This window comes from Schistocerca cancellata, chromosome 8 (assembly GCF_023864275.1).
Source record: "Schistocerca cancellata isolate TAMUIC-IGC-003103 chromosome 8, iqSchCanc2.1, whole genome shotgun sequence".
Taxonomy (NCBI): Eukaryota; Metazoa; Arthropoda; class Insecta; order Orthoptera; family Acrididae; genus Schistocerca; species Schistocerca cancellata.
Genome location: NC_064633.1, coordinates 81,331,842 through 81,359,078, shown reverse-complemented (window position 1 = coordinate 81,359,078; position 27,237 = coordinate 81,331,842). Strand labels below are relative to the sequence as shown.

Below are 27,237 nucleotides of genomic sequence, written 5' to 3'. Positions count from 1 at the left end.
CTGTAGCGAAATTTTCGGCACAGTGCCGTTCAGGAGAGTTTTTGTTGCAACTACTGCATCTGATTCAGGACCCAAGGGCTACGCCACAGGCGTCTGCGCACAGTCGAGCATGTGTGTTGAATAATGGTGCTGATAGCCACGTATCATTTCAAGCAGATTTGATGCCTTTCGGAGACAATTTTTCATTAAATAGGATTGTAGCTGATTTGTGGCAGCAGGAAATAAGCTGTAGTCAAAAGAATCTTCAATAGATGGTCGCAGGTCAAATCAGTATTGTATGGCTCGTAACCCTTGTGTACAGCCCGGCTAGCTCAGTCGGTAGAGCATGAGACTCTTAATCTCAGGGTCGTGGGTTCGAGCCCCACGCTGGGCGCCTCAAAATTTTGTGTCTACGCGGATCCAACATGCGCCCCTCTCGTGAGCCTTGCGTGATGAACGTAACGGGTTACGACGATGCCTAGCTTCGGATGAATATCAGAGGAACGGTATTTGAAGCTGAAAGTAACTCTGAAATGAAATAAATTTGTTTTGGAATTTAATTTGTACATCGATATGGTGTGAGATGTGTAGGAAAGCAGCAGCTGTGCTAACGAAATGCAAATAATGGTCGCTCATGCGGTGCGTTTCGAGCTGAAGGGCTCCGATTCACTAGTCTGTAAGAACAAAGTACCCGAAAAGCGCGCTAGGAGGCGCCTCCTTAGCTCAGTGGCAGAGCGCTGGTCTAGTAAACCAGAGGTCGTGAGTTCGATCCTCACAGGAGGCAAATGAATTTTGTAACAGCCCCTCCCACCGTGGCCCTTTCGAAAAAAGCGGTCAAGGATAAAAAAAATTATGAATGGGTGCGGTATTTAAGAAATGCTCTCGCAAATGAATAGTGTGAATGGTGCTATTAAAGTGGGCACCAGACACTGCTGCTTTTGGCAGTCTCCGGTGAATGCCGACGTGAAATACTTAGTTCTTGTGATGTATTTTCTACCCCTGATAAAGACCCTCGCGATTATCATCGTCGGCGGCGGCGGCGGCGGCGCTTTGGTAATAGCGACAACTCGCCATTGTATCACTTAAGGTGAGGTACCTTCCGCAAGCGACTGAGATGGCACTAAGCGATTGAAGCTGATTTGCCACCTCTTGTTTGATCAGCGTCATAAGGGCTTGAATGTAACTTGCGATGGGACACAGCAAGAAGTAGCGTCGCACTTTTAGTACTAAAATTTGAGATGGAGAACTGGGTCAAAGATGGGAAATTCATTCCGCCAAGTGTACAAATGGTGAAAATGAGGTGTGTGTGGGGAAGCATATTGCGCCAGTGACCGTGTGGCCTAATGGATAAGGCGTCGGACTTCGGATCCGAAGATTGCAGGTTCGAATCCTGTCACGGTCGAGTTTTTCCTGTTCTGCAAAAGATGCATGCTGTTTTAGTGTGTTGTTTGAGTACTGCAAAACTAGTTGAAAGTAGCTGCTGTCCGCTTCCTGGCTGCAAAACCGGCGTCTACCTGAAGCACAAGCAACACAAGGGTGATCTGTAGCGAAATTTTCGGCACAGTGCCGTTCAGGAGAGTTTTTGTTGCAACTACTGCATCTGATTCAGGACCCAAGGGCTACGCCACAGGCGTCTGCGCACAGTCGAGCATGTGTGTTGAATAATGGTGCTGATAGCCACGTATCATTTCAAGCAGATTTGATGCCTTTCGGAGACAATTTTTCATTAAATAGGATTGTAGCTGATTTGTGGCAGCAGGAAATAAGCTGTAGTCAAAAGAATCTTCAATAGATGGTCGCAGGTCAAATCAGTATTGTATGGCTCGTAACCCTTGTGTACAGCCCGGCTAGCTCAGTCGGTAGAGCATGAGACTCTTAATCTCAGGGTCGTGGGTTCGAGCCCCACGCTGGGTGGCTCAAAATTTTGTGTCTACGCGGATCCAACATGCGCCCCTCTCGTGAGCCTTGCGTGATGAACGTAACGGGTTACGACGATGCCTAGCTTCGGATGAATATCAGAGGAACGGTATTTGAAGCTGAAAGTAACTCTGAAATGAAATAAATTTGTTTTGGAATTTAATTTGTACATCGATATGGTGTGAGATGTGTAGGAAAGCAGCAGCTGTGCTAACGAAATGCAAATAATGGTCGCTCATGCGGTGCGTTTCGAGCTGAAGGGCTCCGATTCACTAGTCTGTAAGAACAAAGTACCCGAAAAGCGCGCTAGGAGGCGCCTCCTTAGCTCAGTGGCAGAGCGCTGGTCTAGTAAACCAGAGGTCGTGAGTTCGATCCTCACAGAAGGCAAATGAATTTTGTAACAGCCCCTCCCACCGTGGCCCTTTCGAAAAAAGCGGTCAAGGATAAAAAAAATTATGAATGGGTGCGGTATTTAAGAAATGCTCTCGCAAATGAATAGTGTGAATGGTGCTATTAAAGTGGGCACCAGACACTGCTGCTTTTGGCAGTCTCCGGTGAATGCCGACGTGAAATACTTAGTTCTTGTGATGTATTTTCTACCCCTGATAAAGACCCTCGCGATTATCATCGTCGTCGTCGGCGGCGGCGGCGCTTTGGTAATAGCGACAACTCGCCATTGTATCACTTAAGGTGAGGTACCTTCCGCAAGCGACTGAGATGGCACTAAGCGATTGAAGCTGATTTGCCACCTCTTGTTTGATCAGCGTCATAAGGGCTTGAATGTAACTTGCGATGGGACACAGCAAGAAGTAGCGTCGCACTTTTAGTACTAAAATTTGAGATGGAGAACTGGGTCAAAGATGGGAAATTCATTCCGCCAAGTGTACAAATGGTGAAAATGAGGTGTGTGTGGGGAAGCATATTGCGCCAGTGACCGTGTGGCCTAATGGATAAGGCGTCGGACTTCGGATCCGAAGATTGCAGGTTCGAATCCTGTCACGGTCGAGTTTTTCCTGTTCTGCAAAAGATGCATGCTGTTTTAGTGTGTTGTTTGAGTACTGCAAAACTAGTTGAAAGTAGCTGCTGTCCGCTTCCTGGCTGCAAAACCGGCGTCTACCTGAAGCACAAGCAACACAAGGGTGATCTGTAGCGAAATTTTCGGCACAGTGCCGTTCAGGAGAGTTTTTGTTGCAACTACTGCATCTGATTCAGGACCCAAGGGCTACGCCACAGGCGTCTGCGCACAGTCGAGCATGTGTGTTGAATAATGGTGCTGATAGCCACGTATCATTTCAAGCAGATTTGATGCCTTTCGGAGACAATTTTTCATTAAATAGGATTGTAGCTGATTTGTGGCAGCAGGAAATAAGCTGTAGTCAAAAGAATCTTCAATAGATGGTCGCAGGTCAAATCAGTATTGTATGGCTCGTAACCCTTGTGTACAGCCCGGCTAGCTCAGTCGGTAGAGCATGAGACTCTTAATCTCAGGGTCGTGGGTTCGAGCCCCACGCTGGGCGCCTCAAAATTTTGTGTCTACGCGGATCCAACATGCGCCCCTCTCGTGAGCCTTGCGTGATGAACGTAACGGGTTACGACGATGCCTAGCTTCGGATGAATATCAGAGGAACGGTATTTGAAGCTGAAAGTAACTCTGAAATGAAATAAATTTGTTTTGGAATTTAATTTGTACATCGATATGGTGTGAGATGTGTAGGAAAGCAGCAGCTGTGCTAACGAAATGCAAATAATGGTCGCTCATGCGGTGCGTTTCGAGCTGAAGGGCTCCGATTCACTAGTCTGTAAGAACAAAGTACCCGAAAAGCGCGCTAGGAGGCGCCTCCTTAGCTCAGTGGCAGAGCGCTGGTCTAGTAAACCAGAGGTCGTGAGTTCGATCCTCACAGGAGGCAAATGAATTTTGTAACAGCCCCTCCCACCGTGGCCCTTTCGAAAAAAGCGGTCAAGGATAAAAAAAATTATGAATGGGTGCGGTATTTAAGAAATGCTCTCGCAAATGAATAGTGTGAATGGTGCTATTAAAGTGGGCACCAGACACTGCTGCTTTTGGCAGTCTCCGGTGAATGCCGACGTGAAATACTTAGTTCTTGTGATGTATTTTCTACCCCTGATAAAGACCTTCGCGATTATCATCGTCGGCGGCGGCGGCGGCGGCGCTTTGGTAATAGCGACAACTCGCCATTGTATCACTTAAGGTGAGGTACCTTCCGCAAGCGACTGAGATGGCACTAAGCGATTGAAGCTGATTTGCCACCTCTTGTTTGATCAGCGTCATAAGGGCTTGAATGTAACTTGCGATGGGACACAGCAAGAAGTAGCGTCGCACTTTTAGTACTAAAATTTGAGATGGAGAACTGGGTCAAAGATGGGAAATTCATTCCGCCAAGTGTACAAATGGTGAAAATGAGGTGTGTGTGGGGAAGCATATTGCGCCAGTGACCGTGTGGCCTAATGGATAAGGCGTCGGACTTCGGATCCGAAGATTGCAGGTTCGAATCCTGTCACGGTCGAGTTTTTCCTGTTCTGCAAAAGATGCATGCTGTTTTAGTGTGTTGTTTGAGTACTGCAAAACTAGTTGAAAGTAGCTGCTGTCCGCTTCCTGGCTGCAAAACCGGCGTCTACCTGAAGCACAAGCAAGACAAGGGTGATCTGTAGCGAAATTTTCGGCACAGTGCCGTTCAGGAGAGTTTTTGTTGCAACTACTGCATCTGATTCAGGACCCAAGGGCTACGCCACAGGCGTCTGCGCACAGTCGAGCATGTGTGTTGAATAATGGTGCTGATAGCCACGTATCATTTCAAGCAGATTTGATGCCTTTCGGAGACAATTTTTCATTAAATAGGATTGTAGCTGATTTGTGGCAGCAGGAAATAAGCTGTAGTCAAAAGAATCTTCAATAGATGGTCGCAGGTCAAATCAGTATTGTATGGCTCGTAACCCTTGTGTACAGCCCGGCTAGCTCAGTCGGTAGAGCATGAGACTCTTAATCTCAGGGTCGTGGGTTCGAGCCCCACGCTGGGCGGCTCAAAATTTTGTGTCTACGCGGATCCAACATGCGCCCCTCTCGTGAGCCTTGCGTGATGAACGTAACGGGTTACGACGATGCCTAGCTTCGGATGAATATCAGAGGAACGGTATTTGAAGCTGAAAGTAACTCTGAAATGAAATAAATTTGTTTTGGAATTTAATTTGTACATCGATATGGTGTGAGATGTGTAGGAAAGCAGCAGCTGTGCTAACGAAATGCAAATAATGGTCGCTCATGCGGTGCGTTTCGAGCTGAAGGGCTCCGATTCACTAGTCTGTAAGAACAAAGTACCCGAAAAGCGCGCTAGGAGGCGCCTCCTTAGCTCAGTGGCAGAGCGCTGGTCTAGTAAACCAGAGGTCGTGAGTTCGATCCTCACAGAAGGCAAATGAATTTTGTAACAGCCCCTCCCACCGTGGCCCTTTCGAAAAAAGCGGTCAAGGATAAAAAAAATTATGAATGGGTGCGGTATTTAAGAAATGCTCTCGCAAATGAATAGTGTGAATGGTGCTATTAAAGTGGGCACCAGACACTGCTGCTTTTGGCAGTCTCCGGTGAATGCCGACGTGAAATACTTAGTTCTTGTGATGTATTTTCTACCCCTGATAAAGACCCTCGCGATTATCATCGTCGTCGTCGGCGGCGGCGGCGCTTTGGTAATAGCGACAACTCGCCATTGTATCACTTAAGGTGAGGTACCTTCCGCAAGCGACTGAGATGGCACTAAGCGATTGAAGCTGATTTGCCACCTCTTGTTTGATCAGCGTCATAAGGGCTTGAATGTAACTTGCGATGGGACACAGCAAGAAGTAGCGTCGCACTTTTAGTACTAAAATTTGAGATGGAGAACTGGGTCAAAGATGGGAAATTCATTCCGCCAAGTGTACAAATGGTGAAAATGAGGTGTGTGTGGGGAAGCATATTGCGCCAGTGACCGTGTGGCCTAATGGATAAGGCGTCGGACTTCGGATCCGAAGATTGCAGGTTCGAATCCTGTCACGGTCGAGTTTTTCCTGTTCTGCAAAAGATGCATGCTGTTTTAGTGTGTTGTTTGAGTACTGCAAAACTAGTTGAAAGTAGCTGCTGTCCGCTTCCTGGCTGCAAAACCGGCGTCTACCTGAAGCACAAGCAACACAAGGGTGATCTGTAGCGAAATTTTCGGCACAGTGCCGTTCAGGAGAGTTTTTGTTGCAACTACTGCATCTGATTCAGGACCCAAGGGCTACGCCACAGGCGTCTGCGCACAGTCGAGCATGTGTGTTGAATAATGGTGCTGATAGCCACGTATCATTTCAAGCAGATTTGATGCCTTTCGGAGACAATTTTTCATTAAATAGGATTGTAGCTGATTTGTGGCAGCAGGAAATAAGCTGTAGTCAAAAGAATCTTCAATAGATGGTCGCAGGTCAAATCAGTATTGTATGGCTCGTAACCCTTGTGTACAGCCCGGCTAGCTCAGTCGGTAGAGCATGAGACTCTTAATCTCAGGGTCGTGGGTTCGAGCCCCACGCTGGGCGGCTCAAAATTTTGTGTCTACGCGGATCCAACATGCGCCCCTCTCGTGAGCCTTGCGTGATGAACGTAACGGGTTACGACGATGCCTAGCTTCGGATGAATATCAGAGGAACGGTATTTGAAGCTGAAAGTAACTCTGAAATGAAATAAATTTGTTTTGGAATTTAATTTGTACATCGATATGGTGTGAGATGTGTAGGAAAGCAGCAGCTGTGCTAACGAAATGCAAATAATGGTCGCTCATGCGGTGCGTTTCGAGCTGAAGGGCTCCGATTCACTAGTCTGTAAGAACAAAGTACCCGAAAAGCGCGCTAGGAGGCGCCTCCTTAGCTCAGTGGCAGAGCGCTGGTCTAGTAAACCAGAGGTCGTGAGTTCGATCCTCACAGGAGGCAAATGAATTTTGTAACAGCCCCTCCCACCGTGGCCCTTTCGAAAAAAGCGGTCAAGGATAAAAAAAATTATGAATGGGTGCGGTATTTAAGAAATGCTCTCGCAAATGAATAGTGTGAATGGTGCTATTAAAGTGGGCACCAGACACTGCTGCTTTTGGCAGTCTCCGGTGAATGCCGACGTGAAATACTTAGTTCTTGTGATGTATTTTCTACCCCTGATAAAGACCCTCGCGATTATCATCGTCGTCGTCGTCGGCGGCGGCGGCGCTTTGGTAATAGCGACAACTCGCCATTGTATCACTTAAGGTGAGGTACCTTCCGCAAGCGACTGAGATGGCACTAAGCGATTGAAGCTGATTTGCCACCTCTTGTTTGATCAGCGTCATAAGGGCTTGAATGTAACTTGCGATGGGACACAGCAAGAAGTAGCGTCGCACTTTTAGTACTAAAATTTGAGATGGAGAACTGGGTCAAAGATGGGAAATTCATTCCGCCAAGTGTACAAATGGTGAAAATGAGGTGTGTGTGGGGAAGCATATTGCGCCAGTGACCGTGTGGCCTAATGGATAAGGCGTCGGACTTCGGATCCGAAGATTGCAGGTTCGAATCCTGTCACGGTCGAGTTTTTCCTGTTCTGCAAAAGATGCATGCTGTTTTAGTGTGTTGTTTGAGTACTGCAAAACTAGTTGAAAGTAGCTGCTGTCCGCTTCCTGGCTGCAAAACCGGCGTCTACCTGAAGCACAAGCAACACAAGGGTGATCTGTAGCGAAATTTTCGGCACAGTGCCGTTCAGGAGAGTTTTTGTTGCAACTACTGCAGCTGATTCAGGACCCAAGGGCTACGCCACAGGCGTCTGCGCACAGTCGAGCATGTGTGTTGAATAATGGTGCTGATAGCCACGTATCATTTCAAGCAGATTTGATGCCTTTCGGAGACAATTTTTCATTAAATAGGATTGTAGCTGATTTGTGGCAGCAGGAAATAAGCTGTAGTCAAAAGAATCTTCAATAGATGGTCGCAGGTCAAATCAGTATTGTATGGCTCGTAACCCTTGTGTACAGCCCGGCTAGCTCAGTCGGTAGAGCATGAGACTCTTAATCTCAGGGTCGTGGGTTCGAGCCCCACGCTGGGCGCCTCAAAATTTTGTGTCTACGCGGATCCAACATGCGCCCCTCTCGTGAGCCTTGTGTCATGAACGTAACGGGTTACGACGATGCCTAGCTTCGGATGAATATCAGAGGAACGGTATTTGAAGCTGAAAGTAACTCTGAAATGAAATAAATTTGTTTTGGAATTTAATTTGTACATCGATATGGTGTGAGATGTGTAGGAAAGCAGCAGCTGTGCTAACGAAATGCAAATAATGGTCGCTCATGCGGTGCGTTTCGAGCTGAAGGGCTCCGATTCACTAGTCTGTAAGAACAAAGTACCCGAAAAGTGCGCTAGGAGGCGCCTCCTTAGCTCAGTGGCAGAGCGCTGGTCTAGTAAACCAGAGGTCGTGAGTTCGATCCTCACATGAGGCAAATGAATTTTGTAACAGCCCCTCCCACCGTGGCCCTTTCGAAAAAAGCGGTCAAGGATAAAAAAAATTATGAATGGGTGCGGTATTTAAGAAATGCTCTCGCAAATGAATAGTGTGAATGGTGCTATTAAAGTGGGCACCAGACACTGCTGCTTTTGGCAGTCTCCGGTGAATGCCGACGTGAAATACTTAGTTCTTGTGATGTATTTTCTACCCCTGATAAAGACCCTCGCGATTATCATCGTCGTCGTCGGCGGCGGCGGCGCTTTGGTAATAGCGACAACTCGCCATTGTATCACTTAAGGTGAGGTACCTTCCGCAAGCGACTGAGATGGCACTAAGCGATTGAAGCTGATTTGCCACCTCTTGTTTGATCAGCGTCATAAGGGCTTGAATGTAACTTGCGATGGGACACAGCAAGAAGTAGCGTCGCACTTTTAGTACTAAAATTTGAGATGGAGAACTGGGTCAAAGATGGGAAATTCATTCCGCCAAGTGTACAAATGGTGAAAATGAGGTGTGTGTGGGGAAGCATATTGCGCCAGTGACCGTGTGGCCTAATGGATAAGGCGTCGGACTTCGGATCCGAAGATTGCAGGTTCGAATCCTGTCACGGTCGAGTTTTTCCTGTTCTGCAAAAGATGCATGCTGTTTTAGTGTGTTGTTTGAGTACTGCAAAACTAGTTGAAAGTAGCTGCTGTCCGCTTCCTGGCTGCAAAACCGGCGTCTACCTGAAGCACAAGCAAGACAAGGGTGATCTGTAGCGAAATTTTCGGCACAGTGCCGTTCAGGAGAGTTTTTGTTGCAACTACTGCATCTGATTCAGGACCCAAGGGCTACGCCACAGGCGTCTGCGCACAGTCGAGCATGTGTGTTGAATAATGGTGCTGATAGCCACGTATCATTTCAAGCAGATTTGATGCCTTTCGGAGACAATTTTTCATTAAATAGGATTGTAGCTGATTTGTGGCAGCAGGAAATAAGCTGTAGTCAAAAGAATCTTCAATAGATGGTCGCAGGTCAAATCAGTATTGTATGGCTCGTAACCCTTGTGTACAGCCCGGCTAGCTCAGTCGGTAGAGCATGAGACTCTTAATCTCAGGGTCGTGGGTTCGAGCCCCACGCTGGGCGGCTCAAAATTTTGTGTCTACGCGGATCCAACATGCGCCCCTCTCGTGAGCCTTGCGTGATGAACGTAACGGGTTACGACGATGCCTAGCTTCGGATGAATATCAGAGGAACGGTATTTGAAGCTGAAAGTAACTCTGAAATGAAATAAATTTGTTTTGGAATTTAATTTGTACATCGATATGGTGTGAGATGTGTAGGAAAGCAGCAGCTGTGCTAACGAAATGCAAATAATGGTCGCTCATGTGGTGCGTTTCGAGCTGAAGGGCTCCGATTCACTAGTCTGTAAGAACAAAGTACCCGAAAAGCGCGCTAGGAGGCGCCTCCTTAGCTCAGTGGCAGAGCGCTGGTCTAGTAAACCAGAGGTCGTGAGTTCGATCCTCACAGGAGGCAAATGAATTTTGTAACAGCCCCTCCCACCGTGGCCCTTTCGAAAAAAGCGGTCAAGGATAAAAAAAATTATGAATGGGTGCAGTATTTAAGAAATGCTCTCGCAAATGAATAGTGTGAATGGTGCTATTAAAGTGGGCACCAGACACTGCTGCTTTTGGCAGTCTCCGGTGAATGCCGACGCGAAATACTTAGTTCTTGTGATGTATTTTCTACCCCTGATAAAGACCCTCGCGATTATCATCGTCGTCGTCGGCGGCGGCGGCGGCGCTTTGGTAATAGCGACAACTCGCCATTGTATCACTTAAGGTGAGGTACCTTCCGCAAGCGACTGAGATGGCACTAAGCGATTGAAGCTGATTTGCCACCTCTTGTTTGATCAGCGTCATAAGGGCTTGAATGTAACTTGCGATGGGACACAGCAAGAAGTAGCGTCGCACTTTTAGTACTAAAATTTGAGATGGAGAACTGGGTCAAAGATGGGAAATTCATTCCGCCAAGTGTACAAATGGTGAAAATGAGGTGTGTGTGGGGAAGCATATTGCGCCAGTGACCGTGTGGCCTAATGGATAAGGCGTCGGACTTCGGATCCGAAGATTGCAGGTTCGAATCCTGTCACGGTCGAGTTTTTCCTGTTCTGCAAAAGATGCATGCTGTTTTAGTGTGTTGTTTGAGTACTGCAAAACTAGTTGAAAGTAGCTGCTGTCCGCTTCCTGGCTGCAAAACCGGCGTCTACCTGAAGCACAAGCAACACAAGGGTGATCTGTAGCGAAATTTTCGGCACAGTGCCGTTCAGGAGAGTTTTTGTTGCAACTACTGCATCTGATTCAGGACCCAAGGGCTACGCCACAGGCGTCTGCGCACAGTCGAGCATGTGTGTTGAATAATGGTGCTGATAGCCACGTATCATTTCAAGCAGATTTGATGCCTTTCGGAGACAATTTTTCATTAAATAGGATTGTAGCTGATTTGTGGCAGCAGGAAATAAGCTGTAGTCAAAAGAATCTTCAATAGATGGTCGCAGGTCAAATCAGTATTGTATGGCTCGTAACCCTTGTGTACAGCCCGGCTAGCTCAGTCGGTAGAGCATGAGACTCTTAATCTCAGGGTCGTGGGTTCGAGCCCCACGCTGGGCGCCTCAAAATTTTGTGTCTACGCGGATCCAACATGCGCCCCTCTCGTGAGCCTTGCGTGATGAACGTAACGGGTTACGACGATGCCTAGCTTCGGATGAATATCAGAGGAACGGTATTTGAAGCTGAAAGTAACTCTGAAATGAAATAAATTTGTTTTGGAATTTAATTTGTACATCGATATGGTGTGAGATGTGTAGGAAAGCAGCAGCTGTGCTAACGAAATGCAAATAATGGTCGCTCATGCGGTGCGTTTCGAGCTGAAGGGCTCCGATTCACTAGTCTGTAAGAACAAAGTACCCGAAAAGCGCGCTAGGAGGCGCCTCCTTAGCTCAGTGGCAGAGCACTGGTCTAGTAAACCAGAGGTCGTGAGTTCGATCCTCACAGGAGGAAAATGAATTTTGTAACAGCCCCTCCCACCGTGGCCCTTTCGAAAAAAGCGGTCAAGGATAAAAAAAAAATTATGAATGGGTGCGGTATTTAAGAAATGCTCTCGCAAATGAATAGTGTGAATGGTGCTATTAAAGTGGGCACCAGACACTGCTGCTTTTTCGCCCCCTTCGGGGGGAATTGAAATTCAATAAAGGAAAAAAAAAAAAAAAAACAGAATCCAGACTGTCGCCGTGTTTTTTAATTGTCTATTGTTTCCCCTGTCTGCTCCGTATGTATTTTTATTCGCTTCATCCTCCCTCTGTTGTTTGTTTTAATTTCCCCATTTTCTTTTCACCTGTTTACTCACTAAGTCCCCGATTTTATCGCCTGTTTTTTATTATTGTTTATTCTCCTGCTTTTTATCAGAAAATCTGTAGGCTGCAGAGCGGCGTCCTAAGCTGCTGCCAGCCCGCCCCCTTCGGGGGGAATTGATATTCAATAAAGGAAAAAAAAAAAAAAAAAAAAAAACTGCTGCTTTTGGCAGTCTCCGGTGAATGCCGACGTGAAATACTTAGTTCTTGTGATGTATTTTCTACCCCTGATAAAGACCCTCGCGATTATCATCGTCGGCGGCGGCGGCGGCGGCGCTTTGGTAATAGCGACAACTCGCCATTGTATCACTTAAGGTGAGGTACCTTCCGCAAGCGACTGAGATGGCACTAAGCGATTGAAGCTGATTTGCCACCTCTTGTTTGATCAGCGTCATAAGGGCTTGAATGTAACTTGCGATGGGACACAGCAAGAAGTAGTGTCGCACTTTTAGTACTAAAATTTGAGATGGAGAACTGGGTCAAAGATGGGAAATTCATTCCGCCAAGTGTACAAATGGTGAAAATGAGGTGTGTGTGGGGAAGCATATTGCGCCAGTGACCGTGTGGCCTAATGGATAAGGCGTCGGACTTCGGATCCGAAGATTGCAGGTTCGAATCCTGTCACGGTCGAGTTCTTCCTGTTCTGCAAAAGATGCATGCTGTTTTAGTGTGTTGTTTGAGTACTGCAAAACTAGTTGAAAGTAGCTGCTGTCCGCTTCCTGGCTGCAAAACCGGCGTCTACCTGAAGCACAAGCAACACAAGGGTGATCTGTAGCGAAATTTTCGGCACAGTGCCGTTCAGGAGAGTTTTTGTTGCAACTACTGCATCTGATTCAGGACCCAAGGGCTACGCCACAGGCGTCTGCGCACAGTCGAGCATGTGTGTTGAATAATGGTGCTGATAGCCACGTATCATTTCAAGCAGATTTGATGCCTTTCGGAGACAATTTTTCATTAAATAGGATTGTAGCTGATTTGTGGCAGCAGGAAATAAGCTGTAGTCAAAAGAATCTTCAATAGATGGTCGCAGGTCAAATCAGTATTGTATGGTTCGTAACCCTTGTGTACAGCCCGGCTAGCTCAGTCGGTAGAGCATGAGACTCTTAATCTCAGGGTCGTGGGTTCGAGCCCCACGCTGGGCGCCTCAAAATTTTGTGTCTATGCGGATCCAACATGCGCCCCTCTCGTGAGCCTTGCGTGATGAACGTAACGGGTTACGACGATGCCTAGCTTCGGATGAATATCAGAGGAACGGTATTTGAAGCTGAAAGTAACTCTGAAATGAAATAAATTTGTTTTGGAATTTAATTTGTACATCGATATGGTGTGAGATGTGTAGGAAAGCAGCAGCTGTGCTAACGAAATGCAAATAATGGTCGCTCATGCGGTGCGTTTCGAGCTGAAGGGCTCCGATTCACTAGTCTGTAAGAACAAAGTACCCGAAAAGCGCGCTAGGAGGCGCCTCCTTAGCTCAGTGGCAGAGCGCTGGTCTAGTAAACCAGAGGTCGTGAGTTCGATCCTCACAGGAGGCAAATGAATTTTGTAACAGCCCCTCCCACCGTGGCCCTTTCGAAAAAAGCGGTCAAGGATAAAAAAAATTATGAATGGGTGCGGTATTTAAGAAATGCTCTCGCAAATGAATAGTGTGAATGGTGCTATTAAAGTGGGCACCAGACACTGCTGCTTTTGGCAGTCTCCGGTGAATGCCGACGTGAAATACTTAGTTCTTGTGATGTATTTTCTACCCCTGATAAAGACCCTCGCGATTATCATCGTCGTCGTCGGCGGCGGCGCTTTGGTAATAGCGACAACTCGCCATTGTATCACTTAAGGTGAGGTACCTTCCGCAAGCGACTGAGATGGCACTAAGCGATTGAAGCTGATTTGCCACCTCTTGTTTGATCAGCGTCATAAGGGCTTGAATGTAACTTGCGATGGGACACAGCAAGAAGTAGCGTCGCACTTTTAGTACTAAAATTTGAGATGGAGAACTGGGTCAAAGATGGGAAATTCATTCCGCCAAGTGTACAAATGGTGAAAATGAGGTGTGTGTGGGGAAGCATATTGCGCCAGTGACCGTGTGGCCTAATGGATAAGGCGTCGGACATCGGATCCGAAGATTGCAGGTTCGAATCCTGTCACGGTCGAGTTTTTCCTGTTCTGCAAAAGATGCATGCTGTTTTAGTGTGTTGTTTGAGTACTGCAAAACTAGTTGAAAGTAGCTGCTGTCCGCTTCCTGGCTGCAAAACCGGCGTCTACCTGAAGCACAAGCAACACAAGGGTGATCTGTAGCGAAATTTTCGGCACAGTGCCGTTCAGGAGAGTTTTTGTTGCAACTACTGCATCTGATTCAGGACCCAAGGGCTACGCCACAGGCGTCTGCGCACAGTCGAGCATGTGTGTTGAATAATGGTGCTGATAGCCACGTATCATTTCAAGCAGATTTGATGCCTTTCGGAGACAATTTTTCATTAAATAGGATTGTAGCTGATTTGTGGCAGCAGGAAATAAGCTGTAGTCAAAAGAATCTTCAATAGATGGTCGCAGGTCAAATCAGTATTGTATGGCTCGTAACCCTTGTGTACAGCCCGGCTAGCTCAGTCGGTAGAGCATGAGATTCTTAATCTCAGGGTCGTGGGTTCGAGCCCCACGCTGGGCGGCTCAAAATTTTGTGTCTACGCGGATCCAACATGCGCCCCTCTCGTGAGCCTTGCGTGATGAACGTAACGGTTTACGACGATGCCTAGCTTCGGATGAATATCAGAGGAACGGTATTTGAAGCTGAAAGTAACTCTGAAATGAAATAAATTTGTTTTGGAATTTAATTTGTACATCGATATGGTGTGAGATGTGTAGGAAAGCAGCAGCTGTGCTAACGAAATGCAAATAATGGTCGCTCATGCGGTGCGTTTCGAGCTGAAGGGCTCCGATTCACTAGTCTGTAAGAACAAAGTACCCGAAAAGCGCGCTAGGGGGCGCCTCCTTAGCTCAGTGGCAGAGCGCTGGTCTAGTAAACGAGAGGTCGTGAGTTCGATCCTCACAGGAGGCAAATGAATTTTGTAACAGCCCCTCCCACCGTGGCCCTTTCGAAAAAAGCGGTCAAGGATAAAAAAAATTATGAATGGGTGCGGTATTTAAGAAATGCTCTCGCAAATGAATAGTGTGAATGGTGCTATTAAAGTGGGCACCAGACACTGCTGCTTTTGGCAGTCTCCGGTGAATGCCGACGTGAAATACTTAGTTCTTGTGATGTATTTTCTACCCCTGATAAAGACCCTCGCGATTATAATCGTCGTCGGCGGCGGCGGCGGCGGCGCTTTGGTAATAGCGACAACTCGCCATTGTATCACTTAAGGTGAGGTACCTTCCGCAAGCGACTGAGATGGCACTAAGCGATTGAAGCTGATTTGCCACCTCTTGTTTGATCAGCGTCATAAGGGCTTGAATGTAACTTGCGATGGGACACAGCAAGAAGTAGCGTCGCACTTTTAGTACTAAAATTTGAGATGGAGAACTGGGTCAAAGATGGGAAATTCATTCCGCCAAGTGTACAAATGGTGAAAATGAGGTGTGTGTGGGGAAGCATATTGCGCCAGTGACCGTGTGGCCTAATGGATAAGGCGTCGAACTTCGGATCCGAAGATTGCAGGTTCGAATCCTGTCACGGTCGAGTTTTTCCTGTTCTGCAAAAGATGCATGCTGTTTTAGTGTGTTGTTTGAGTACTGCAAAACTAGTTGAAAGTAGCTGCTGTCCGCTTCCTGGCTGCAAAACCGGCGTCTACCTGAAGCACAAGCAACACAAGGGTGATCTGTAGCGAAATTTTCGGCACAGTGCCGTTCAGGAGAGTTTTTGTTGCAACTACTGCATCTGATTCAGGACCCAAGGGCTACGCCACAGGCGTCTGCGCACAGTCGAGCATGTGTGTTGAATAATGGTGCTGATAGCCACATATCATTTCAAGCAGATTTGATGCCTTTCGGAGACAATTTTTCATTAAATAGGATTGCAGCTGATTTGTGGCAGCAGGAAATAAGCTGTAGTCAAAAGAATCTTCAATAGATGGTCGCAGGGCAAATCAGTATTGTATGGCTCGTAACCCTTCTGTACAGCCCGGCTAGCTCAGTCGGTAGAGCATGAGACTCTTAATCTCAGGGTCGTGGGTTCGAGCCCCACGCTGGGCGGCTCAAAATTTTGTGTCTACGCGGATCCAACATGCGCCCCTCTCGTGAGCCTTGCGTGATGAACGTAACGGGTTACGACGATGCCTAGCTTCGGATGAATATCAGAGGAACGGTATTTGAAGCTGAAAGTAACTCTGAAATGAAATAAATTTGTTTTGGAATTTAATTTGTACATCGATATGGTGTGAGATGTGTAGGAAAGCAGCAGCTGTGCTAACGAAATGCAAATAATGGTCGCTCATGCGGTGCGTTTCGAGCTGAAGGGCTCCGATTCACTAGTCTGTAAGAACAAAGTACCCGAAAAGCGCGCTAGGAGGCGCCTCCTTAGCTCAGTGGCAGAGCGCTGGTCTAGTAAACCAGAGGTCGTGAGTTCGATCCTCACAGGAGGCAAATGAATTCTGTAACAGCCCCTCCCACCGTGGCCCTTTCGAAAAAAGCGGTCAAGGATAAAAAAAATTATGAATGGGTGCGGTATTTAAGAAATGCTCTCGCAAATGAATAGTGTGAATGGTGCTATTAAAGTGGGCACCAGACACTGCTGCTTTTGGCAGTCTCCGGTGAATGCCGACGTGAAATACTTAGTTCTTGTGATGTATTTTCTACCCCTGATAAAGACCCTCGCGATTATCATCGTCGTCGGCGGCGGCGGCGGCGGCGCTTTGGTAATAGCGACAACTCGCCATTGTATCACTTAAGGTGAGGTACCTTCCGCAAGCGACTGAGATGGCACTAAGCGATTGAAGCTGATTTGCCACCTCTTGTTTGATCAGCGTCATAAGGGCTTGAATGTAACTTGCGATGGGACACAGCAAGAAGTAGCGTCGCACTTTTAGTACTAAAATTTGAGATGGAGAACTGGGTCAAAGATGGGAAATTCATTCCGCCAAGTGTACAAATGGTGAAAATGAGGTGTGTGTGGGGAAGCATATTGCGCCAGTGACCGTGTGGCCTAATGGATAAGGCGTCGGACTTCGGATCCGAAGATTGCAGGTTCGAATCCTGTCACGGTCGAGTTTTTCCTGTTCTGCAAAAGATGCATGCTGTTTTAGTGTGTTGTTTGAGTACTGCAAAACTAGTTGAAAGTAGCTGCTGTCCGCTTCCTGGCTGCAAAACCGGCGTCTACCTGAAGCACAAGCAACACAAGGGTGATCTGTAGCGAAATTTTCGGCACAGTGCCGTTCAGGAGAGTTTTTGTTGCAACTACTGCATCTGATTCAGGACCCAAGGGCTACGCCACAGGCGTCTGCGCACAGTCGAGCATGTGTGTTGAATAATGGTGCTGATAGCCACGTATCATTTCAAGCAGATTTGATGCCTTTCGGAGACAATTTTTCATTAAATAGGATTGTAGCTGATTTGTGGCAGCAGGAAATAAGCTGTAGTCAAAAGAATCTTCAATAGATGGTCGCAGGTCAAATCAGTATTGTATGGCTCGTAACCCCTGTGTACAGCCCGGCTAGCTCAGTCGGTAGAGCATGAGACTCTTAATCTCAGGGTCGTGGGTTCGAGCCCCACGCTGGGCGGCTCAAAATTTTGTGTCTACGCGGATCCAACATGCGCCCCTCTCGTGAGCCTTGCGTGATGAACGTAACGGGTTACGACGATGCCTAGCTTCGGATGAATATCAGAGGAACGGTATTTGAAGCTGAAAGTAACTCTGAAATGAAATAAATTTGTTTTGGAATTTAATTTGTACATCGATATGGTGTGAGATGTGTAGGAAAGCAGCAGCTGTGCTAACGAAATGCAAATAATGGTCGCTCATGCGGTGCGTTTCGAGCTGAAGGGCTCCGAATCACTAGTCTGTAAGAACAAAGTACCCGAAAAGCGCGCTAGGAGGCGCCTCCTTAGCTCAGTGGCAGAGTGCTGGTCTAGTAAATCAGAGGTCGTGAGTTCGATCCTCACAGGAGGCAAATGAATTTTGTAACAGCCCCTCCCACCGTGGCCCTTTCGAAAAAAGCGGTCAAGGATAAAAAAAATTATGAATGGGTGCGGTATTTAAGAAATGCTCTCGCAAATGAATAGTGTGAATGGTGCTATTAAAGTGGGCACCAGACACTGCTGCTTTTGGCAGTCTCCGGTGAATGCCGACGTGAAATACTTAGTTCTTGTGATGTATTTTCTACCCCTGATAAAGACCCTCGCGATTATCATCGTCGTCGTCGTCGTCGTCGGCGGCGGCGGCGGCGGCGGCGGCGGCGGCGCTTTGGTAATAGCGACAACTCGCCATTGTATCACTTAAGGTGAGGTACCTTCCGCAAGCGACTGAGATGGCACTAAGCGATTGAAGCTGATTTGCCACCTCTTGTTTGATCAGCGTCATAAGGGGTTGAATGTAACTTGCGATGGGACACAGCAAGAAGTAGCGTCGCACTTTTAGTACTAAAATTTGAGATGGAGAACTGGGTCAAAGATGGGAAATTCATTCCGCCAAGTGTACAAATGGTGAAAATGAGGTGTGTGTGGGGAAGCATATTGCGCCAGTGACCGTGTGGCCTAATGGATAAGGCGTCGGACTTCGGATCCGAAGATTGCAGGTTCGAATCCTGTCACGGTCGAGTTTTTCCTGTTCTGCAAAAGATGCATGCTGTTTTAGTGTGTTGTTTGAGTACTGCAAAACTAGTTGAAAGTAGCTGCTGTCCGCTTCCTGGCTGCAAAACCGGCGTCTACCTGAAGCACAAGCAACACAAGGGTGATCTGTAGCGAAATTTTCGGCACAGTGCCGTTCAGGAGAGTTTTTGTTGCAACTACTGCATCTGATTCAGGACCCAAGGGCTACGCCACAGGCGTCTGCGCACAGTCGAGCATGTGTGTTGAATAATGGTGCTGATAGCCACGTATCATTTCAAGCAGATTTGATGCCTTTCGGAGACAATTTTTCATTAAATAGGATTGTAGCTGATTTGTGGCAGCAGGAAATAAGCTGTAGTCAAAAGAATCTTCAATAGATGGTCGCAGGTCAAATCAGTATTGTATGGCTCGTAACCCTTGTGTACAGCCCGGCTAGCTCAGTCGGTAGAGCATGAGACTCTTAATCTCAGGGTCGTGGGTTCGAGCCCCACGCTGGGCGCCTCAAAATTTTGTGTCTACGCGGATCCAACATGCGCCCCTCTCGTGAGCCTTGCGTGATGAACGTAACGGGTTACGACGATGCCTAGCTTCGGATGAATATCAGAGGAACGGTATTTGAAGCTGAAAGTAACTCTGAAATGAAATAAATTTGTTTTGGAATTTAATTTGTACATCGATATGGTGTGAGATGTGTAGGAAAGCAGCAGCTGTGCTAACGAAATGCAAATAATGGTCGCTCATGCGGTGCGTTTCGAGCTGAAGGGCTCCGATTCACTAGTCTGTAAGAACAAAGTACCCGAAAAGCGCGCTAGGAGGCGCCTCCTTAGCTCAGTGGCAGAGCACTGGTCTAGTAAACCAGAGGTCGTGAGTTCGATCCTCACAGGAGGCAAATGAATTTTGTAACAGCCCCTCCCACCGTGGCCCTTTCGAAAAAAGCGGTCAAGGATAAAAAAAAAATTATGAATGGGTGCGGTATTTAAGAAATGCTCTCGCAAATGAATAGTGTGAATGGTGCTATTAAAGTGGGCACCAGACACTGCTGCTTTTTCGCCCCCTTCGGGGGGAATTGAAATTCAATAAAGGAAAAAAAAAAAAAAAACAGAATCCAGACTGTCGCCGTGTTTTTTAATTGTCTATTGTTTCCCCTGTCTGCTCCGTATGTATTTTTATTCGCTTCATCCTCCCTCTGTTGTTTGTTTTAATTTCCCCATTTTCTTTTCACCTGTTTACTCACTAAGTCCCCGATTTTATCGCCTGTTTTTTATTATTGTTTATTCTCCTGCTTTTTATCAGAAAATCTGTAGGCTGCAGAGCGGCGTCCTAAGCTGCTGCCAGCCCGCCCCCTTCGGGGGGAATTGAAATTCAATAAAGGAAAAAAAAAAAAAAAAAAAAAAACTGCTGCTTTTGGCAGTCTCCGGTGAATGCCGACGTGAAATACTTAGTTCTTGTGATGTATTTTCTACCCCTGATAAAGACCCTCGCGATTATCATCGTCGGCGGCGGCGGCGGCGGCGCTTTGGTAATAGCGACAACTCGCCATTGTATCACTTAAGGTGAGGTACCTTCCGCAAGCGACTGAGATGGCACTAAGCGATTGAAGCTGATTTGCCACCTCTTGTTTGATCAGCGTCATAAGGGCTTGAATGTAACTTGCGATGGGACACAGCAAGAAGTAGTGTCGCACTTTTAGTACTAAAATTTGAGATGGAGAACTGGGTCAAAGATGGGAAATTCATTCCGCCAAGTGTACAAATGGTGAAAATGAGGTGTGTGTGGGGAAGCATATTGCGCCAGTGACCGTGTGGCCTAATGGATAAGGCGTCGGACTTCGGATCCGAAGATTGCAGGTTCGAATCCTGTCACGGTCGAGTTCTTCCTGTTCTGCAAAAGATGCATGCTGTTTTAGTGTGTTGTTTGAGTACTGCAAAACTAGTTGAAAGTAGCTGCTGTCCGCTTCCTGGCTGCAAAACCGGCGTCTACCTGAAGCACAAGCAACACAAGGGTGATCTGTAGCGAAATTTTCGGCACAGTGCCGTTCAGGAGAGTTTTTGTTGCAACTACTGCATCTGATTCAGGACCCAAGGGCTACGCCACAGGCGTCTGCGCACAGTCGAGCATGTGTGTTGAATAATGGTGCTGATAGCCACGTATCATTTCAAGCAGATTTGATGCCTTTCGGAGACAATTTTTCATTAAATAGGATTGTAGCTGATTTGTGGCAGCAGGAAATAAGCTGTAGTCAAAAGAATCTTCAATAGATGGTCGCAGGTCAAATCAGTATTGTATGGTTCGTAACCCTTGTGTACAGCCCGGCTAGCTCAGTCGGTAGAGCATGAGACTCTTAATCTCAGGGTCGTGGGTTCGAGCCCCACGCTGGGCGCCTCAAAATTTTGTGTCTATGCGGATCCAACATGCGCCCCTCTCGTGAGCCTTGCGTGATGAACGTAACGGGTTACGACGATGCCTAGCTTCGGATGAATATCAGAGGAACGGTATTTGAAGCTGAAAGTAACTCTGAAATGAAATAAATTTGTTTTGGAATTTAATTTGTACATCGATATGGTGTGAGATGTGTAGGAAAGCAGCAGCTGTGCTAACGAAATGCAAATAATGGTCGCTCATGCGGTGCGTTTCGAGCTGAAGGGCTCCGATTCACTAGTCTGTAAGAACAAAGTACCCGAAAAGCGCGCTAGGAGGCGCCTCCTTAGCTCAGTGGCAGAGCGCTGGTCTAGTAAACCAGAGGTCGTGAGTTCGATCCTCACAGGAGGCAAATGAATTCTGTAACAGCCCCTCCCACCGTGGCCCTTTCGAAAAAAGCGGTCAAGGATAAAAAAAATTATGAATGGGTGCGGTATTTAAGAAATGCTCTCGCAAATGAATAGTGTGAATGGTGCTATTAAAGTGGGCACCAGACACTGCTGCTTTTGGCAGTCTCCGGTGAATGCCGACGTGAAATACTTAGTTCTTGTGATGTATTTTCTACCCCTGATAAAGACCCTCGCGATTATCATCGTCGTCGGCGGCGGCGGCGGCGGCGCTTTGGTAATAGCGACAACTCGCCATTGTATCACTTAAGGTGAGGTACCTTCCGCAAGCGACTGAGATGGCACTAAGCGATTGAAGCTGATTTGCCACCTCTTGTTTGATCAGCGTCATAAGGGCTTGAATGTAACTTGCGATGGGACACAGCAAGAAGTAGCGTCGCACTTTTAGTACTAAAATTTGAGATGGAGAACTGGGTCAAAGATGGGAAATTCATTCCGCCAAGTGTACAAATGGTGAAAATGAGGTGTGTGTGGGGAAGCATATTGCGCCAGTGACCGTGTGGCCTAATGGATAAGGCGTCGGACTTCGGATCCGAAGATTGCAGGTTCGAATCCTGTCACGGTCGAGTTTTTCCTGTTCTGCAAAAGATGCATGCTGTTTTAGTGTGTTGTTTGAGTACTGCAAAACTAGTTGAAAGTAGCTGCTGTCCGCTTCCTGGCTGCAAAACCGGCGTCTACCTGAAGCACAAGCAACACAAGGGTGATCTGTAGCGAAATTTTCGGCACAGTGCCGTTCAGGAGAGTTTTTGTTGCAACTACTGCATCTGATTCAGGACCCAAGGGCTACGCCACAGGCGTCTGCGCACAGTCGAGCATGTGTGTTGAATAATGGTGCTGATAGCCACGTATCATTTCAAGCAGATTTGATGCCTTTCGGAGACAATTTTTCATTAAATAGGATTGTAGCTGATTTGTGGCAGCAGGAAATAAGCTGTAGTCAAAAGAATCTTCAATAGATGGTCGCAGGTCAAATCAGTATTGTATGGCTCGTAACCCCTGTGTACAGCCCGGCTAGCTCAGTCGGTAGAGCATGAGACTCTTAATCTCAGGGTCGTGGGTTCGAGCCCCACGCTGGGCGGCTCAAAATTTTGTGTCTACGCGGATCCAACATGCGCCCCTCTCGTGAGCCTTGCGTGATGAACGTAACGGGTTACGACGATGCCTAGCTTCGGATGAATATCAGAGGAACGGTATTTGAAGCTGAAAGTAACTCTGAAATGAAATAAATTTGTTTTGGAATTTAATTTGTACATCGATATGGTGTGAGATGTGTAGGAAAGCAGCAGCTGTGCTAACGAAATGCAAATAATGGTCGCTCATGCGGTGCGTTTCGAGCTGAAGGGCTCCGAATCACTAGTCTGTAAGAACAAAGTACCCGAAAAGCGCGCTAGGAGGCGCCTCCTTAGCTCAGTGGCAGAGTGCTGGTCTAGTAAATCAGAGGTCGTGAGTTCGATCCTCACAGGAGGCAAATGAATTTTGTAACAGCCCCTCCCACCGTGGCCCTTTCGAAAAAAGCGGTCAAGGATAAAAAAAATTATGAATGGGTGCGGTATTTAAGAAATGCTCTCGCAAATGAATAGTGTGAATGGTGCTATTAAAGTGGGCACCAGACACTGCTGCTTTTGGCAGTCTCCGGTGAATGCCGACGTGAAATACTTAGTTCTTGTGATGTATTTTCTACCCCTGATAAAGACCCTCGCGATTATCATCGTCGTCGTCGTCGTCGTCGGCGGCGGCGGCGGCGGCGGCGGCGGCGGCGCTTTGGTAATAGCGACAACTCGCCATTGTATCACTTAAGGTGAGGTACCTTCCGCAAGCGACTGAGATGGCACTAAGCGATTGAAGCTGATTTGCCACCTCTTGTTTGATCAGCGTCATAAGGGCTTGAATGTAACTTGCGATGGGACACAGCAAGAAGTAGCGTCGCACTTTTAGTACTAAAATTTGAGATGGAGAACTGGGTCAAAGATGGGAAATTCATTCCGCCAAGTGTACAAATGGTGAAAATGAGGTGTGTGTGGGGAAGCATATTGCGCCAGTGACCGTGTGGCCTAATGGATAAGGCGTCGGACTTCGGATCCGAAGATTGCAGGTTCGAATCCTGTCACGGTCGAGTTTTTCCTGTTCTGCAAAAGATGCATGCTGTTTTAGTGTGTTGTTTGAGTACTGCAAAACTAGTTGAAAGTAGCTGCTGTCCGCTTCCTGGCTGCAAAACCGGCGTCTACCTGAAGCACAAGCAACACAAGGGTGATCTGTAGCGAAATTTTCGGCACAGTGCCGTTCAGGAGAGTTTTTGTTGCAACTACTGCATCTGATTCAGGACCCAAGGGCTACGCCACAGGCGTCTGCGCACAGTCGAGCATGTGTGTTGAATAATGGTGCTGATAGCCACGTATCATTTCAAGCAGATTTGATGCCTTTCGGAGACAATTTTTCATTAAATAGGATTGTAGCTGATTTGTGGCAGCAGGAAATAAGCTGTAGTCAAAAGAATCTTCAATAGATGGTCGCAGGTCAAATCAGTATTGTATGGCTCGTAACCCTTGTGTACAGCCCGGCTAGCTCAGTCGGTAGAGCATGAGACTCTTAATCTCAGGGTCGTGGGTTCGAGCCCCACGCTGGGCGCCTCAAAATTTTGTGTCTACGCGGATCCAACATGCGCCCCTCTCGTGAGCCTTGCGTGATGAACGTAACGGGTTACGACGATGCCTAGCTTCGGATGAATATCAGAGGAACGGTATTTGAAGCTGAAAGTAACTCTGAAATGAAATAAATTTGTTTTGGAATTTAATTTGTACATCGATATGGTGTGAGATGTGTAGGAAAGCAGCAGCTGTGCTAACGAAATGCAAATAATGGTCGCTCATGCGGTGCGTTTCGAGCTGAAGGGCTCCGATTCACTAGTCTGTAAGAACAAAGTACCCGAAAAGCGCGCTAGGAGGCGCCTCCTTAGCTCAGTGGCAGAGCACTGGTCTAGTAAACCAGAGGTCGTGAGTTCGATCCTCACAGGAGGCAAATGAATTTTGTAACAGCCCCTCCCACCGTGGCCCTTTCGAAAAAAGCGGTCAAGGATAAAAAAAAAATTATGAATGGGTGCGGTATTTAAGAAATGCTCTCGCAAATGAATAGTGTGAATGGTGCTATTAAAGTGGGCACCAGACACTGCTGCTTTTTCGCCCCCTTCGGGGGGAATTGAAATTCAATAAAGGAAAAAAAAAAAAAACAGAATCCAGACTGTCGCCGTGTTTTTTAATTGTCTATTGTTTCCCCTGTCTGCTCCGTATGTATTTTTATTCGCTTCATCCTCCCTCTGTTGTTTGTTTTAATTTCCCCATTTTCTTTTCACCTGTTTACTCACTAAGTCCCCGATTTTATCGCCTGTTTTTTATTATTGTTTATTCTCCTGCTTTTTATCAGAAAATCTGTAGGCTGCAGAGCGGCGTCCTAAGCTGCTGCCAGCCCGCCCCCTTCGGGGGGAATTGAAATTCAATAAAGGAAAAAAAAAAAAAAAAAAAAAAACTGCTGCTTTTGGCAGTCTCCGGTGAATGCCGACGTGAAATACTTAGTTCTTGTGATGTATTTTCTACCCCTGATAAAGACCCTCGCGATTATCATCGTCGGCGGCGGCGGCGGCGGCGCTTTGGTAATAGCGACAACTCGCCATTGTATCACTTAAGGTGAGGTACCTTCCGCAAGCGACTGAGATGGCACTAAGCGATTGAAGCTGATTTGCCACCTCTTGTTTGATCAGCGTCATAAGGGCTTGAATGTAACTTGCGATGGGACACAGCAAGAAGTAGTGTCGCACTTTTAGTACTAAAATTTGAGATGGAGAACTGGGTCAAAGATGGGAAATTCATTCCGCCAAGTGTACAAATGGTGAAAATGAGGTGTGTGTGGGGAAGCATATTGCGCCAGTGACCGTGTGGCCTAATGGATAAGGCGTCGGACTTCGGATCCGAAGATTGCAGGTTCGAATCCTGTCACGGTCGAGTTCTTCCTGTTCTGCAAAAGATGCATGCTGTTTTAGTGTGTTGTTTGAGTACTGCAAAACTAGTTGAAAGTAGCTGCTGTCCGCTTCCTGGCTGCAAAACCGGCGTCTACCTGAAGCACAAGCAACACAAGGGTGATCTGTAGCGAAATTTTCGGCACAGTGCCGTTCAGGAGAGTTTTTGTTGCAACTACTGCATCTGATTCAGGACCCAAGGGCTACGCCACAGGCGTCTGCGCACAGTCGAGCATGTGTGTTGAATAATGGTGCTGATAGCCACGTATCATTTCAAGCAGATTTGATGCCTTTCGGAGACAATTTTTCATTAAATAGGATTGTAGCTGATTTGTGGCAGCAGGAAATAAGCTGTAGTCAAAAGAATCTTCAATAGATGGTCGCAGGTCAAATCAGTATTGTATGGTTCGTAACCCTTGTGTACAGCCCGGCTAGCTCAGTCGGTAGAGCATGAGACTCTTAATCTCAGGGTCGTGGGTTCGAGCCCCACGCTGGGCGCCTCAAAATTTTGTGTCTATGCGGATCCAACATGCGCCCCTCTCGTGAGCCTTGCGTGATGAACGTAACGGGTTACGACGATGCCTAGCTTCGGATGAATATCAGAGGAACGGTATTTGAAGCTGAAAGTAACTCTGAAATGAAATAAATTTGTTTTGGAATTTAATTTGTACATCGATATGGTGTGAGATGTGTAGGAAAGCAGCAGCTGTGCTAACGAAATGCAAATAATGGTCGCTCATGCGGTGCGTTTCGAGCTGAAGGGCTCCGATTCACTAGTCTGTAAGAACAAAGTACCCGAAAAGCGCGCTAGGAGGCGCCTCCTTAGCTCAGTGGCAGAGCGCTGGTCTAGTAAACCAGAGGTCGTGAGTTCGATCCTCACAGGAGGCAAATGAATTTTGTAACAGCCCCTCCCACCGTGGCCCTTTCGAAAAAAGCGGTCAAGGATAAAAAAAAATTATGAATGGGTGCGGTATTTAAGAAATGCTCTCGCAAATGAATAGTGTGAATGGTGCTATTAAAGTGGGCACCAGACACTGCTGCTTTTGGCAGTCTCCGGTGAATGCCGACGTGAAATACTTAGTTCTTGTGATGTATTTTCTACCCCTGATAAAGACCCTCGCGATTATCATCGTCGGCGGCGGCGGCGGCGGCGGCGCTTTGGTAATAGCGACAACTCGCCATTGTATCACTTAAGGTGAGGTACCTTCCGCAAGCGACTGAGATGGCACTAAGCGATTGAAGCTGATTTGCCACCTCTTGTTTGATCAGCGTCATAAGGGCTTGAATGTAACTTGCGATGGGACACAGCAAGAAGTAGCGTCGCACTTTTAGTACTAAAATTTGAGATGGAGAACTGGGTCAAAGATGGGAAATTCATTCCGCCAAGTGTACAAATGGTGAAAATGAGGTGTGTGTGGGGAAGCATATTGCGCCAGTGACCGTGTGGCCTAATGGATAAGGCGTCGGACATCGGATCCGAAGATTGCAGGTTCGAATCCTGTCACGGTCGAGTTTTTCCTGTTCTGCAAAAGATGCATGCTGTTTTAGTGTGTTGTTTGAGTACTGCAAAACTAGTTGAAAGTAGCTGCTGTCCGCTTCCTGGCTGCAAAACCGGCGTCTACCTGAAGCACAAGCAACACAAGGGTGATCTGTAGCGAAATTTTCGGCACAGTGCCGTTCAGGAGAGTTTTTGTTGCAACTACTGCATCTGATTCAGGACCCAAGGGCTACGCCACAGGCGTCTGCGCACAGTCGAGCATGTGTGTTGAATAATGGTGCTGATAGCCACGTATCATTTCAAGCAGATTTGATGCCTTTCGGAGACAATTTTTCATTAAATAGGATTGTAGCTGATTTGTGGCAGCAGGAAATAAGCTGTAGTCAAAAGAATCTT

At 47.1% G+C, this 27,237-nt stretch overlaps 51 non-coding genes across 51 annotated transcripts; all 51 read left to right on the top strand.

Moving 5' to 3' along the window:
* Nucleotides 1–300: 300 nt before the first annotated feature.
* Nucleotides 301–373, top strand: Trnak-cuu (transfer RNA lysine (anticodon CUU)). Its single transcript has one exon. It is a non-coding gene; the product is annotated as a tRNA-Lys (tRNA).
* A 318-nt stretch (nt 374–691) lies between these two features.
* Nucleotides 692–763, top strand: Trnat-agu (transfer RNA threonine (anticodon AGU)). The gene has a single exon. It is a non-coding gene; the product is annotated as a tRNA-Thr (tRNA).
* Nucleotides 764–1,308: 545 nt separating this feature from the next.
* On the top strand, nt 1,309–1,381 carry Trnar-ucg (transfer RNA arginine (anticodon UCG)). Its single transcript has one exon. It is a non-coding gene; the product is annotated as a tRNA-Arg (tRNA).
* A 439-nt stretch (nt 1,382–1,820) lies between these two features.
* On the top strand, nt 1,821–1,893 carry Trnak-cuu (transfer RNA lysine (anticodon CUU)). The gene has a single exon. It is a non-coding gene; the product is annotated as a tRNA-Lys (tRNA).
* A 318-nt stretch (nt 1,894–2,211) lies between these two features.
* On the top strand, nt 2,212–2,283 carry Trnat-agu (transfer RNA threonine (anticodon AGU)). Its single transcript has one exon. It is a non-coding gene; the product is annotated as a tRNA-Thr (tRNA).
* A 545-nt stretch (nt 2,284–2,828) lies between these two features.
* Trnar-ucg (transfer RNA arginine (anticodon UCG)) lies at nt 2,829–2,901 on the top strand. The gene has a single exon. It is a non-coding gene; the product is annotated as a tRNA-Arg (tRNA).
* A 439-nt stretch (nt 2,902–3,340) lies between these two features.
* Trnak-cuu (transfer RNA lysine (anticodon CUU)) lies at nt 3,341–3,413 on the top strand. The gene has a single exon. It is a non-coding gene; the product is annotated as a tRNA-Lys (tRNA).
* Nucleotides 3,414–3,731: 318 nt separating this feature from the next.
* Nucleotides 3,732–3,803, top strand: Trnat-agu (transfer RNA threonine (anticodon AGU)). The gene has a single exon. It is a non-coding gene; the product is annotated as a tRNA-Thr (tRNA).
* Nucleotides 3,804–4,348: 545 nt separating this feature from the next.
* Nucleotides 4,349–4,421, top strand: Trnar-ucg (transfer RNA arginine (anticodon UCG)). Its single transcript has one exon. It is a non-coding gene; the product is annotated as a tRNA-Arg (tRNA).
* A 439-nt stretch (nt 4,422–4,860) lies between these two features.
* Trnak-cuu (transfer RNA lysine (anticodon CUU)) lies at nt 4,861–4,933 on the top strand. Its single transcript has one exon. It is a non-coding gene; the product is annotated as a tRNA-Lys (tRNA).
* A 318-nt stretch (nt 4,934–5,251) lies between these two features.
* Nucleotides 5,252–5,323, top strand: Trnat-agu (transfer RNA threonine (anticodon AGU)). The gene has a single exon. It is a non-coding gene; the product is annotated as a tRNA-Thr (tRNA).
* Nucleotides 5,324–5,868: 545 nt separating this feature from the next.
* Nucleotides 5,869–5,941, top strand: Trnar-ucg (transfer RNA arginine (anticodon UCG)). The gene has a single exon. It is a non-coding gene; the product is annotated as a tRNA-Arg (tRNA).
* A 439-nt stretch (nt 5,942–6,380) lies between these two features.
* On the top strand, nt 6,381–6,453 carry Trnak-cuu (transfer RNA lysine (anticodon CUU)). Its single transcript has one exon. It is a non-coding gene; the product is annotated as a tRNA-Lys (tRNA).
* Nucleotides 6,454–6,771: 318 nt separating this feature from the next.
* Nucleotides 6,772–6,843, top strand: Trnat-agu (transfer RNA threonine (anticodon AGU)). The gene has a single exon. It is a non-coding gene; the product is annotated as a tRNA-Thr (tRNA).
* Nucleotides 6,844–7,391: 548 nt separating this feature from the next.
* Nucleotides 7,392–7,464, top strand: Trnar-ucg (transfer RNA arginine (anticodon UCG)). The gene has a single exon. It is a non-coding gene; the product is annotated as a tRNA-Arg (tRNA).
* A 439-nt stretch (nt 7,465–7,903) lies between these two features.
* Trnak-cuu (transfer RNA lysine (anticodon CUU)) lies at nt 7,904–7,976 on the top strand. The gene has a single exon. It is a non-coding gene; the product is annotated as a tRNA-Lys (tRNA).
* Nucleotides 7,977–8,294: 318 nt separating this feature from the next.
* On the top strand, nt 8,295–8,366 carry Trnat-agu (transfer RNA threonine (anticodon AGU)). The gene has a single exon. It is a non-coding gene; the product is annotated as a tRNA-Thr (tRNA).
* A 545-nt stretch (nt 8,367–8,911) lies between these two features.
* Trnar-ucg (transfer RNA arginine (anticodon UCG)) lies at nt 8,912–8,984 on the top strand. The gene has a single exon. It is a non-coding gene; the product is annotated as a tRNA-Arg (tRNA).
* Nucleotides 8,985–9,423: 439 nt separating this feature from the next.
* On the top strand, nt 9,424–9,496 carry Trnak-cuu (transfer RNA lysine (anticodon CUU)). The gene has a single exon. It is a non-coding gene; the product is annotated as a tRNA-Lys (tRNA).
* A 318-nt stretch (nt 9,497–9,814) lies between these two features.
* Nucleotides 9,815–9,886, top strand: Trnat-agu (transfer RNA threonine (anticodon AGU)). The gene has a single exon. It is a non-coding gene; the product is annotated as a tRNA-Thr (tRNA).
* A 548-nt stretch (nt 9,887–10,434) lies between these two features.
* Trnar-ucg (transfer RNA arginine (anticodon UCG)) lies at nt 10,435–10,507 on the top strand. Its single transcript has one exon. It is a non-coding gene; the product is annotated as a tRNA-Arg (tRNA).
* A 439-nt stretch (nt 10,508–10,946) lies between these two features.
* Nucleotides 10,947–11,019, top strand: Trnak-cuu (transfer RNA lysine (anticodon CUU)). Its single transcript has one exon. It is a non-coding gene; the product is annotated as a tRNA-Lys (tRNA).
* Nucleotides 11,020–11,337: 318 nt separating this feature from the next.
* On the top strand, nt 11,338–11,409 carry Trnat-agu (transfer RNA threonine (anticodon AGU)). Its single transcript has one exon. It is a non-coding gene; the product is annotated as a tRNA-Thr (tRNA).
* Nucleotides 11,410–12,316: 907 nt separating this feature from the next.
* On the top strand, nt 12,317–12,389 carry Trnar-ucg (transfer RNA arginine (anticodon UCG)). Its single transcript has one exon. It is a non-coding gene; the product is annotated as a tRNA-Arg (tRNA).
* A 439-nt stretch (nt 12,390–12,828) lies between these two features.
* On the top strand, nt 12,829–12,901 carry Trnak-cuu (transfer RNA lysine (anticodon CUU)). The gene has a single exon. It is a non-coding gene; the product is annotated as a tRNA-Lys (tRNA).
* Nucleotides 12,902–13,219: 318 nt separating this feature from the next.
* On the top strand, nt 13,220–13,291 carry Trnat-agu (transfer RNA threonine (anticodon AGU)). Its single transcript has one exon. It is a non-coding gene; the product is annotated as a tRNA-Thr (tRNA).
* Nucleotides 13,292–13,833: 542 nt separating this feature from the next.
* Trnar-ucg (transfer RNA arginine (anticodon UCG)) lies at nt 13,834–13,906 on the top strand. Its single transcript has one exon. It is a non-coding gene; the product is annotated as a tRNA-Arg (tRNA).
* A 439-nt stretch (nt 13,907–14,345) lies between these two features.
* Trnak-cuu (transfer RNA lysine (anticodon CUU)) lies at nt 14,346–14,418 on the top strand. The gene has a single exon. It is a non-coding gene; the product is annotated as a tRNA-Lys (tRNA).
* A 318-nt stretch (nt 14,419–14,736) lies between these two features.
* Trnat-agu (transfer RNA threonine (anticodon AGU)) lies at nt 14,737–14,808 on the top strand. Its single transcript has one exon. It is a non-coding gene; the product is annotated as a tRNA-Thr (tRNA).
* Nucleotides 14,809–15,356: 548 nt separating this feature from the next.
* Trnar-ucg (transfer RNA arginine (anticodon UCG)) lies at nt 15,357–15,429 on the top strand. Its single transcript has one exon. It is a non-coding gene; the product is annotated as a tRNA-Arg (tRNA).
* A 439-nt stretch (nt 15,430–15,868) lies between these two features.
* Nucleotides 15,869–15,941, top strand: Trnak-cuu (transfer RNA lysine (anticodon CUU)). The gene has a single exon. It is a non-coding gene; the product is annotated as a tRNA-Lys (tRNA).
* Nucleotides 15,942–16,259: 318 nt separating this feature from the next.
* On the top strand, nt 16,260–16,331 carry Trnat-agu (transfer RNA threonine (anticodon AGU)). The gene has a single exon. It is a non-coding gene; the product is annotated as a tRNA-Thr (tRNA).
* Nucleotides 16,332–16,879: 548 nt separating this feature from the next.
* On the top strand, nt 16,880–16,952 carry Trnar-ucg (transfer RNA arginine (anticodon UCG)). The gene has a single exon. It is a non-coding gene; the product is annotated as a tRNA-Arg (tRNA).
* A 439-nt stretch (nt 16,953–17,391) lies between these two features.
* Nucleotides 17,392–17,464, top strand: Trnak-cuu (transfer RNA lysine (anticodon CUU)). The gene has a single exon. It is a non-coding gene; the product is annotated as a tRNA-Lys (tRNA).
* Nucleotides 17,465–17,782: 318 nt separating this feature from the next.
* Nucleotides 17,783–17,854, top strand: Trnat-agu (transfer RNA threonine (anticodon AGU)). Its single transcript has one exon. It is a non-coding gene; the product is annotated as a tRNA-Thr (tRNA).
* A 572-nt stretch (nt 17,855–18,426) lies between these two features.
* On the top strand, nt 18,427–18,499 carry Trnar-ucg (transfer RNA arginine (anticodon UCG)). The gene has a single exon. It is a non-coding gene; the product is annotated as a tRNA-Arg (tRNA).
* Nucleotides 18,500–18,938: 439 nt separating this feature from the next.
* Nucleotides 18,939–19,011, top strand: Trnak-cuu (transfer RNA lysine (anticodon CUU)). The gene has a single exon. It is a non-coding gene; the product is annotated as a tRNA-Lys (tRNA).
* Nucleotides 19,012–19,329: 318 nt separating this feature from the next.
* Trnat-agu (transfer RNA threonine (anticodon AGU)) lies at nt 19,330–19,401 on the top strand. Its single transcript has one exon. It is a non-coding gene; the product is annotated as a tRNA-Thr (tRNA).
* A 906-nt stretch (nt 19,402–20,307) lies between these two features.
* Nucleotides 20,308–20,380, top strand: Trnar-ucg (transfer RNA arginine (anticodon UCG)). Its single transcript has one exon. It is a non-coding gene; the product is annotated as a tRNA-Arg (tRNA).
* Nucleotides 20,381–20,819: 439 nt separating this feature from the next.
* Nucleotides 20,820–20,892, top strand: Trnak-cuu (transfer RNA lysine (anticodon CUU)). The gene has a single exon. It is a non-coding gene; the product is annotated as a tRNA-Lys (tRNA).
* A 318-nt stretch (nt 20,893–21,210) lies between these two features.
* On the top strand, nt 21,211–21,282 carry Trnat-agu (transfer RNA threonine (anticodon AGU)). Its single transcript has one exon. It is a non-coding gene; the product is annotated as a tRNA-Thr (tRNA).
* Nucleotides 21,283–21,830: 548 nt separating this feature from the next.
* Nucleotides 21,831–21,903, top strand: Trnar-ucg (transfer RNA arginine (anticodon UCG)). Its single transcript has one exon. It is a non-coding gene; the product is annotated as a tRNA-Arg (tRNA).
* Nucleotides 21,904–22,342: 439 nt separating this feature from the next.
* Nucleotides 22,343–22,415, top strand: Trnak-cuu (transfer RNA lysine (anticodon CUU)). Its single transcript has one exon. It is a non-coding gene; the product is annotated as a tRNA-Lys (tRNA).
* A 318-nt stretch (nt 22,416–22,733) lies between these two features.
* On the top strand, nt 22,734–22,805 carry Trnat-agu (transfer RNA threonine (anticodon AGU)). Its single transcript has one exon. It is a non-coding gene; the product is annotated as a tRNA-Thr (tRNA).
* Nucleotides 22,806–23,377: 572 nt separating this feature from the next.
* Trnar-ucg (transfer RNA arginine (anticodon UCG)) lies at nt 23,378–23,450 on the top strand. The gene has a single exon. It is a non-coding gene; the product is annotated as a tRNA-Arg (tRNA).
* Nucleotides 23,451–23,889: 439 nt separating this feature from the next.
* Nucleotides 23,890–23,962, top strand: Trnak-cuu (transfer RNA lysine (anticodon CUU)). Its single transcript has one exon. It is a non-coding gene; the product is annotated as a tRNA-Lys (tRNA).
* A 318-nt stretch (nt 23,963–24,280) lies between these two features.
* Trnat-agu (transfer RNA threonine (anticodon AGU)) lies at nt 24,281–24,352 on the top strand. The gene has a single exon. It is a non-coding gene; the product is annotated as a tRNA-Thr (tRNA).
* Nucleotides 24,353–25,256: 904 nt separating this feature from the next.
* On the top strand, nt 25,257–25,329 carry Trnar-ucg (transfer RNA arginine (anticodon UCG)). The gene has a single exon. It is a non-coding gene; the product is annotated as a tRNA-Arg (tRNA).
* Nucleotides 25,330–25,768: 439 nt separating this feature from the next.
* Trnak-cuu (transfer RNA lysine (anticodon CUU)) lies at nt 25,769–25,841 on the top strand. Its single transcript has one exon. It is a non-coding gene; the product is annotated as a tRNA-Lys (tRNA).
* A 318-nt stretch (nt 25,842–26,159) lies between these two features.
* On the top strand, nt 26,160–26,231 carry Trnat-agu (transfer RNA threonine (anticodon AGU)). Its single transcript has one exon. It is a non-coding gene; the product is annotated as a tRNA-Thr (tRNA).
* A 549-nt stretch (nt 26,232–26,780) lies between these two features.
* On the top strand, nt 26,781–26,853 carry Trnar-ucg (transfer RNA arginine (anticodon UCG)). The gene has a single exon. It is a non-coding gene; the product is annotated as a tRNA-Arg (tRNA).
* The last annotated feature ends 384 nt before the right edge of the window (nt 26,854–27,237 follow it).